Genomic DNA, 8,640 nt, shown 5'->3' with positions numbered 1-8,640 from the left:
CGATGTACTTTGCAAAACAGATTGTATGAGGATGCACCTTCCACCTAAAGAGAGCCATTTGTGAGACCAAGAGAAGAGGTGCCTTTCTAGCTTGTCAATCAGCGAGGAACAATTGTTGTTCCCGTATCCCATCGGTCTCAAGACAAATCCTAGGTATGTGAAACCCCCTTCCAAGGGGATGGAATGGACTCCAAATATCGCTTCTATTTCCAGCAATCCTTCCCCTTCATGGACTAGCAATAGTAGGGAAAACTTATCTTTATTCATGAACAATCCTGATACCTGGCCAAATTTATTGAGGATGTCATGTAACACCATCAATTCATTGATGTCTTATTTTTCGATGTCTAAGATGTCATCTGCAAACATTAAATGAGAAATTGTAATGTTTGTGGAGATGTAGCATTCAGAGAATCTGCTATTTGTCCTAGCTACAAGAATACTTCTACTCATCCCATCAAAGATGAAAAGGAAGAGTAGGGGAGATAGGGTGCACCCTTGGCGAAGTCCCCTCGATGCAACAAACAAATCTGTGCGACTTCCATTTATCAAAATTGCAAAATTGGCCAAAGTGATAGAGGCCTTAATCCAATCTCACATGATTGGTCCAAATCCATTTTTTTCTAGAATCATCCATAAGAATTCCCAATCAACACAGTCGAAATCTTTGGAGATGTGAATCTTCATCAACCAAGCATCAATGTCTCGTGTTTTGATGGAATGAATGCACTCTTGCGCAATGCCCACTACATCGTCGATCTATTGCTTCTCAAGGAAGCCAAATTGTTCTAGAGAAATGCATCTAGATAGAAGAGGACTAATCTAGATGGCTATTGTCTTGGAAATGATTTTGTTTGTTGTGTTGTAGAGAGAAATTGGTCAAAAATTAACAATGATTCCAGTGCTCCGAATTTCGGAATTAGGGCAATAAAAGTTGCATTCACAACCACAGATACCCTACCAAGTCTTCTAGACTCCTCCACTAAGTTAATGATTTCATGAATCATTATCTCCTCAAAGTTTATAAATAGTTCTATGGTCCATCCATTGGGAGTGGGGCTCTTGTCCCTAGCCATCTATTTAAGAGTCTAGAGGATTTTGTCTTTGACTACAGGGTGTTCCAGAAGAGAGAAGGTCCTTGGATTGATCAAATGTGGAAAAAGAAAAATGAATTCCACATAATTTAGAGAGAGAGAGGAGAGAAGTATCTCTCGCTTGCCAAGAGGATTGGAAATATCTGAAAGCTTCTCTTTGAATTTAATTTTCCCTGTATAGAATTTCCCCATAGCCATATTTGATTTTCCAGATTGTGTTTTTCTGTCGATGCTTAGAACTTAGTATTCCTGTGAAAAAACCTGGTATTTTTGTCCCATTCGTCAACCCACATCTGTCAATTCTTCCGTTGCCATTCCTCTGCTTGGCGCAAGAGGATGTGTTTTTTTTCTATGTCCAAGTTTACTAATTTCAGTTTGGAAATCTTAGAGAAATAATCAGAGGATTGGGGATCTTCCAAATGTTTGATTTGAGCATTTATCAGAATAATATTTTTGATCCTTGCGGATTTTTTCTGTCGGGCCCAACACCAAACCACCTGTTTAAATTTTTCAGCGTTTTGCAAAGGTTGTCCAGGGTTGAGTTGCCTTCGCTCTGATTGTGTTTAGTCCAGAGGTCCTTAACCAAAGTAAATTCCAGTTCTTTCAGCCAGACGTTATTGAACTTGAAGGGAGCAAGCTTCCCTTTTGCAAAATCAGATAAGACCAAGAAGATTGGAAAATGATCTAAAATTTGTGAGGGAAGAATCCATGATTTCAAATCAGAGAGGTGATTAGCGAGACCATTCTTTACCATGAAGCGGTCAAGTCTTTTTCAAATGCCTTGTGTACCCCATCTACTTAATGTCTGAGAAAGAATTTTGGGAGAAGAAATCCTTAAAATGTGCTGCAAGATTGTTTGGCCTGTTATGGTCTCCCCAAATCCCTGAATTCTCCATTGTGAGGTTAAAATCTTCCACTAAGATCATGGATTCCAAATCTAGAATGTCGTTTGTTTCAATTTGTGTCCAACGCTCCTTCCTACTTTGGAAAGGTGCGTAGACATTGATAATCCAGAGTTTACAAGGGATCCTAATTCTAAAACCAAAAAGAATAATACCATTGTGGATTTGTAGGACTTAAATCTAAAAATTTCAGGGTTCCATTAAGGAGCAGAGCCTCGAGACATGCCAGAGGCACTAGTGGTGCAGACATGCCAATTGGGGCGAATTTGAAGTAGAAAATCCCAAGTTTGTTCCTTACTGACCAATCTCCTGTAAAACGATAATATTTGGATTGTGAAGAAGCAGAATGCTTTTGTGGGCTCTCCTTTTTTGAACCAAACACGGGCCTTGAATATTCAGGGAACATATAATCATTATGGCGGTGATTGAACGGGAATCATTGCTCTAAGGTCCCAATGATCTGAAATATTGACATCAAGATGCCCGACCTTGATGACTGTGGAATCTTGGATTGGAGTTTCCCTTTCCACCCGAGGGTCTTTGAATTGTTCCAGAACTTTTGATGAGCCATGGTACACTTTGATTTTTATGATGATGATGATGATGGTGGTGGTTAACGTCCACTGAGACCAAATTGGTCTATCGGACCTATAATTTTCTTAGTTTTTAATTATCTGGCTCCTCGTCTTTCTTGGTGAGATTGGTGCTATAGCTTTCTTTTTTTCTCTACGGTCTTCCAACTTCCTTTATCTTGCATCCCCTTCATCTCTTCTAGTTCTTGGGACATTGGTGTCTTAGCTTCACGATCTATTGTGTTCATCCTTTTGAAGAAAGTCGGAGAAGAAGTTTGGTCTAGGAGATCTGCTTTGTTGTTAAATGAAGATTTATTTTGTGCAGTCGAATCCTCATAACTATTGATTTGTTGGGCAGGGCTTTCTCCCTGCCTATCTTGAGAGTTGTTTCTTTCCTGCCCGATTTCTTGTGATTCAGAGTTTTCTCTAGAGTATTCTTCTTTGATGACAGTGTAGTGTTCTTTTTGTGCTCCTTCCCACCATGTAGATCTGTGGTGGTTGTTTCTAGCAGAATTTTTCTGGGAGGTTTTTGGGCAATTTTTGGCTAGATGCCATGTCTCAAAGCAAGATCGACATCTGAAGAGGACACTTTCGTAATCGAGTTTCTGGTTCCACACATAGTCTTTACTTGTTAGGTTTATTTCCGCTGGGAATCCGACACAGAAATCCATTTCCACACAGATGCGTGCATAGGTGGTTCTTGCATATTCCTCTGTTTCTGGGCACCTGCAGTAAAATTTCCCAATTGCATTTCCAATGGCTTTTAGCGAGGAGAGATTCTAGAAATGCAAAGGTAGGCTTGGAAATCTCACCCAAATTGGTGCTGAGGTTATGACTGTTGTAGAGGGATCGAATGATGGGTTCCATGGCTTCATGAATGGGCATGATTTTTCCTAAAACCAAGGGCCAAAATCTATAATACATTGTCTGCTTTCAGGATTTTCAAAATCTACTATAAAGAAACCCCTAGCACAGGGGTAGATATTAATTTCATTAGAAATTATAGGCTTCCATACCTCTGAGATCCAGTTGTGGAAAGTTGTCAGCTGCAGCCAAAAACCATTGAACTGGTAGATTATGGCACTTTCGGAAAACTTCAAAGCCTCATCGAGTGAAGCCTAGACCACCTGGACAGTGGGAGTTGGGGCTTCACTGATAATATGAGCAGGGACTTGCCCTCCAGAAGCGGATGAGCCAGTAGCTATTTTCACGAAGCTATGAGCCATATTTTAATTGGGTCCCTTTTTTCCCGTAGTAGTGACACTTACCCCTAAGTCGCAGGGTTTGGATCAACAAAAAAAGATTGCTTGATTGATAGCGGCTCCATTTCACTTAGAGAGTCTTGGGCTAAAGCTTCCAGCTCATAATCTTTAGAGAATGGAGAAAAAGTACAACCACAGGGGGAGGAAAGGAGCAAAAATTATAATAAATTTCCCTAGAGATAATTTTCATTTTCAATGATTTTCCATAAGATTTTAACATTAATCTTAATAAAAATTAATCCTCGCAAAAACACTAATAATTTACACTTACACTTAACATTATTAGGTATATATATATATAGAATAAGCAAATTCATCTCAGCCTTTTGTCAGAACTCAGAAAAGAAATTTTACATATATATATCATGAATAAGCAAATTCATTTCAGCTTTTGTCAGAAGTAAAATTTCTTTTCTGAGTAAAAGAGACGACCGCTATGCATTCTACAGTAGTAGCCAATATTTTCAAACAGGACAAGAATGTACAAAACTATTGCAAACAAACAAAGGAGGGCCAATAAGCTGGAGCTGCACACTATTAAAAAAAAATGGCGTCCCTGACCTTTGCCAGTCTTCTGAATAATGGTAATATTTCATTATTTTCCCTTGGATCAGTCTATCATTTCATCTTCCTCCACTACCCATCCCAGATGTTTGTTGACAGGACAACTACTGAGGCCCTCTTTTCTGAGTCGGCCCTGTTGTGAAAAAACTAGTGGATGGAAACTGTCTCTTCGTGGGCAGATTAACTTGTTTTCTGCACCGGTGGGTTCTTTAACGCATCTGGATTGACAGACCCTAACCTCAACCTTATCTCATCATAGAATACAATGGCCCATATCATCAATCATTTGCCCAATCCTATACTTTGTGTCACTCTTACGTCTCTACTCACCCCGCTAACACTCAACATGTGGCTGTTGCAGATTATCACGATTTCTGTGGACCACGTCACGTTTCTTTAAGAGTACAACATCGTCATAACTGCAGATATTAGTCAAGGACTCAAAACTGTCATTTTTTTACAGATGAAGCCTGAAGGTGATTTCCAAATACCGACACTGGCCAGCCCGCCATTATCTAGATCCCTTCCTTAAAATAGAGACAAATACAACTACAGGTCTTTTCTGGGGATTCATTCATTCACAGTGTATTACTCTACTATCCATCGTACATACAATGTAAGCAAATTTACGAAAATCGTTTCACATATATTTTGCCATGGACCACATTTTAGATTACAATGTAATTCTATGTAATAATAAATTTATAAATGATATAATGTTTGTGATTTTAAATTTATTTATTTCATAATAGTATTTGATATTAATAGGAATATACTTCATATCGTTTTACACAGTTAATAACTATTAGAAAAACACAATTTAATATTTATCTATAAAAATAAAACGGATAATTGAAATTGAAATTTAATATAATTAATATTTTCTAAGAGATTGGAATTTGATATTGGCTAAAATTGAAGCTAATTTGTTTTTTATTTTTATTTTACAAAGTTAATGTAAATATATCTCATAATTTTTTTTTGTGTTTTTCTTATACAAATCTCCCAACTAAATAACATTTTCTATGATGGTGTTCTCACCTACTAATTGCACACTTTTAGAAGTATACATTTTTATATTAAAAGACACCCCATGGCTGATTTTTTTCTCCCAACTAAATAACATTTTCTATGATGGTGTTCCTCACATACTAAGTGCACAATTTTGGAAGTGTACATTTTTATACTAAAAGACACCCACAACGCTGACATTTTTCGGTTGGTCACCTCTGTTGAACCTTGAACTATCTTGAACTATCTTCTTTATGTTGGTTCTAACTCAACTAAACTCACTTTATGAGTTTATATTCTCTTCCATCGTGTTTTGTGTTCTAATGCACTACCATTCTCTGCATATGGTTTAGGTACTACCTCTTATATGTAACAACACTTCCCATTATTTATAGTCTTATAGTATTGAATGGTTAGTTTTATTTTTGTGGAAAACATGGGTTAGTTCTCCCTCCTTAACCTTAATCTATGTTATAATGATTTGTTTATTTATGCATACAATGGCAGAGTCTGGATTTATTACGATAATCATAATATTACTCATCATGACAGGTTAAATATGTATGTACAACTTAGAAATTTCAACCTCTTTTGACTATTCACCAAGGTGTTGGGTATGGACACATTAATACATTAAGGAATAACATCGATTCATATAGTCCACCACTGGGATATGTGGCTCCTGTGACATATAATATGATCAAATAAACTTTATTTTTCAATCCTAAGGAGTTTCGTAATGTGGGCCCACTATGTCCCTCATAAATTTATTAATTTAACTATGACAAGGAGTGAGGGTTATGATGGTGGTGCACAAGTGATTGATTGCCACGTCCCTGCTCCCATGTGATTTTTACATGTAGTATTGACTCGATCGAATGGTTAGGATCTAACGAGGTTGTATCAACGGCAGAGATCAATCCTACGAACCCTAGCCTTGGTTTGATACCATTCATCCCTATTCACTTTGTTTTGTTGTTCCCTTTGATTTTATCTCTTCCTACTGGAGAAATGGTATCGAAGCTTAAGGATGTCGTCTTGTGGCGGATGAGTACTCGGACAATTGGTTCTCCTCCTACTGTATGTGGCACTCACACCCTTCTTCGTCTTATTGTTTAGCGGCAGTGAACCACTCGTAACCATATCTACCTTAGTTGTGTATTTAGAGTGTTATTTTCACTACTTTTGTGTTTGGGGTTCTCTACACTAATTTTCTACTTGTTTTTGTGTTAGGCGCCTGCTCACTTCTGAAATTCAATCTTTAGCCTCCTTATCTTGCGAAATTTCTAACTTCCAGGAGCGGTTTCCTTGCTAAGGAAGCTTAAAATGATAAGGTAATCTGGCACACTGTATCATTGTTTTCTTCCCTTTTTTTCCATTTGTACACTTAACAAATTATCGTTCCTGCTTAATGCAACACCGTCATCTATCTATTAATATTTTTCTAGGATTTAACCATAACGTTGTCAGCTGCACAGGATTCACTCTGTTTCTTCAACTCCACGATGATTGGTTTTTTTATACCCCAGGTAACTTTGAGGTTGTTTTTTTTTCATTTCATTATCGCCTTTCATTCTTACCCCTTTTCCACTTAAATTCCTTTACAGGGTAAAGGTCTTTCGCCCCCTTCCTTACTATTTCCATACTAGCATACTCCATTCTCTATTATTCAAATATTTTCATTTCATATGACTATGTATACTCTCATGTATTAATAATGGTGGTTGGTTGCTCTCAGGGAAGAAAGTCAGACCATACCCGTTATCTCATTCACAGGTATAAATATTTTCCAGCCTTACCTTTCTTTTCCCTAGATTTCTCTATCATCTCTCGTCTTCTCCTACTGCGTAATTATTTTTTATGTGTCGCTCCTAGAGGTATGTACAGATAGTTCTTGTTTGCACTATCACTCGGTCCAGCAAGTTTTCCGCCACCGATAATGCAACCTATATTACCACAGGTTGGTCGATGATGGCTCCATATTTCCCTTGCTCTTTCTGAGCGTTATGTACTTAGTAGCTGGTCCATCTGCAGAGACCATTTACGACTTCTTCTTTTTCAAGGGAAATGAGTTTGTTTGGCCGCAAAGACTGCCTATGTAGCCTAGCGGTTTTTTTTCCTTGTATAAAATATTTCCACACTATGCCCTATGTAATAAGTTTTTTTTCTATTTGCCAGTTACATACTCACTAGTTAGTCTTATTGTAATGTTCTTTTTTTTCAACAATAAAAAACCCTTGGGGTTGTAAAGGAATGGGTTCAAATATATTCTTTTGATACTCTGTGTATATATATTTTGCTTCTCATTGATATTATTTTTTCTCTGTTCTTTGGAACACCTCCCTTCAACACAATTTGGGCTTCAAGTTTACTTTCTTTCCAGAATGTTCATAAATGTATTGCGGATCTATGGAATTTCTTTGGTCATTCTTGCAGAATTTGCTAATATTTACATATATATTTATCCCCTCATTACTTGAGTTATTTTTTCTGAGTTTTGCTAGTATATTATAGAACAAAACTCATGTTTGGGTGTGGTATTATATATTCTTATTTGCACTAGCTATTTCGCCAGATCTAAGACTAGCAGTAGATTTGGCATTCACTTTAAATTTTTATGTTCCCTATTTACTATGCAACATTTCACTATAATTCTGGTAATTTCTCACAGTAAATGCCGAAGACATAAACACTAGTACTGTATGCTCACTTTGTACATATTGGTCTCAAATAATTTAAAGTGGTAACTCCTAATAAAATTTTGTAGGTAACACTAAGCTAAACTGAACATGTAGGTTTAATTATTTTCCAACTTATAGTAAACCTAGTACAGTGCAATAAAGTTGAATTTCTCTTTTCTTTAGTCGAGATAAACTTCCTCTGCGAATTAATTAAAAAATGACTCTCAGTTATACTAGTTTATTATTCTAATAGTCCTATAAGTCTCAACCACTCTTTTTTTTCCTTATTAACACTCGCTCTATTGATTTAATTAACACCAACACAAAGACATATTAGGTGTATGAAAAATTCAAAATCCCTTGAGCAAAGATCAACGTTGTTATCCCATGGTCGTATTTTTCACTCTTCTTGTTACCTTGACGTTGTTATCCCATGGTCGTATTTTTCAATCTTCTTGTTACCTTGACATGAAATAAAAATCTTACTTTACTCATCTCTATGCTTTGTTGACTTTCATATACATTTATGAGTCTCTAATAATAAAATTTACCAT

At 36.7% G+C, this 8,640-nt stretch overlaps 1 long non-coding RNA gene across 6 annotated transcripts; it reads left to right on the top strand.

Annotated features, from left to right (window-relative positions):
* Positions 1–6,387: 6,387 nt before the first annotated feature.
* On the top strand, positions 6,388–7,684 carry LOC149150092 (uncharacterized). Of its 6 annotated transcripts, none has more exons than XR_016263324.1 (5): positions 6,388–6,540; positions 6,639–6,739; positions 6,884–6,934; positions 7,144–7,181; positions 7,366–7,684. It is a non-coding gene; the product is annotated as an uncharacterized LOC149150092 (long non-coding RNA). The 6 variants fall into 6 exon arrangements; XR_016263327.1 differs by having other exon boundaries at positions 7,281–7,684; XR_016263325.1 differs by having other exon boundaries at positions 6,876–6,934.
* Positions 7,685–8,640: the final 956 nt, after the last annotated feature.

This window comes from Pinus tabuliformis, chromosome 9 (genome assembly GCF_031772625.1).
Source record: "Pinus tabuliformis cultivar Carrire ecotype Pingquan chromosome 9, CPIR1, whole genome shotgun sequence".
Lineage (NCBI taxonomy): Eukaryota > Viridiplantae > Streptophyta > Pinopsida > Pinales > Pinaceae > Pinus > Pinus tabuliformis.
This window is presented reverse-complemented; position numbering and strand designations above follow the sequence as displayed.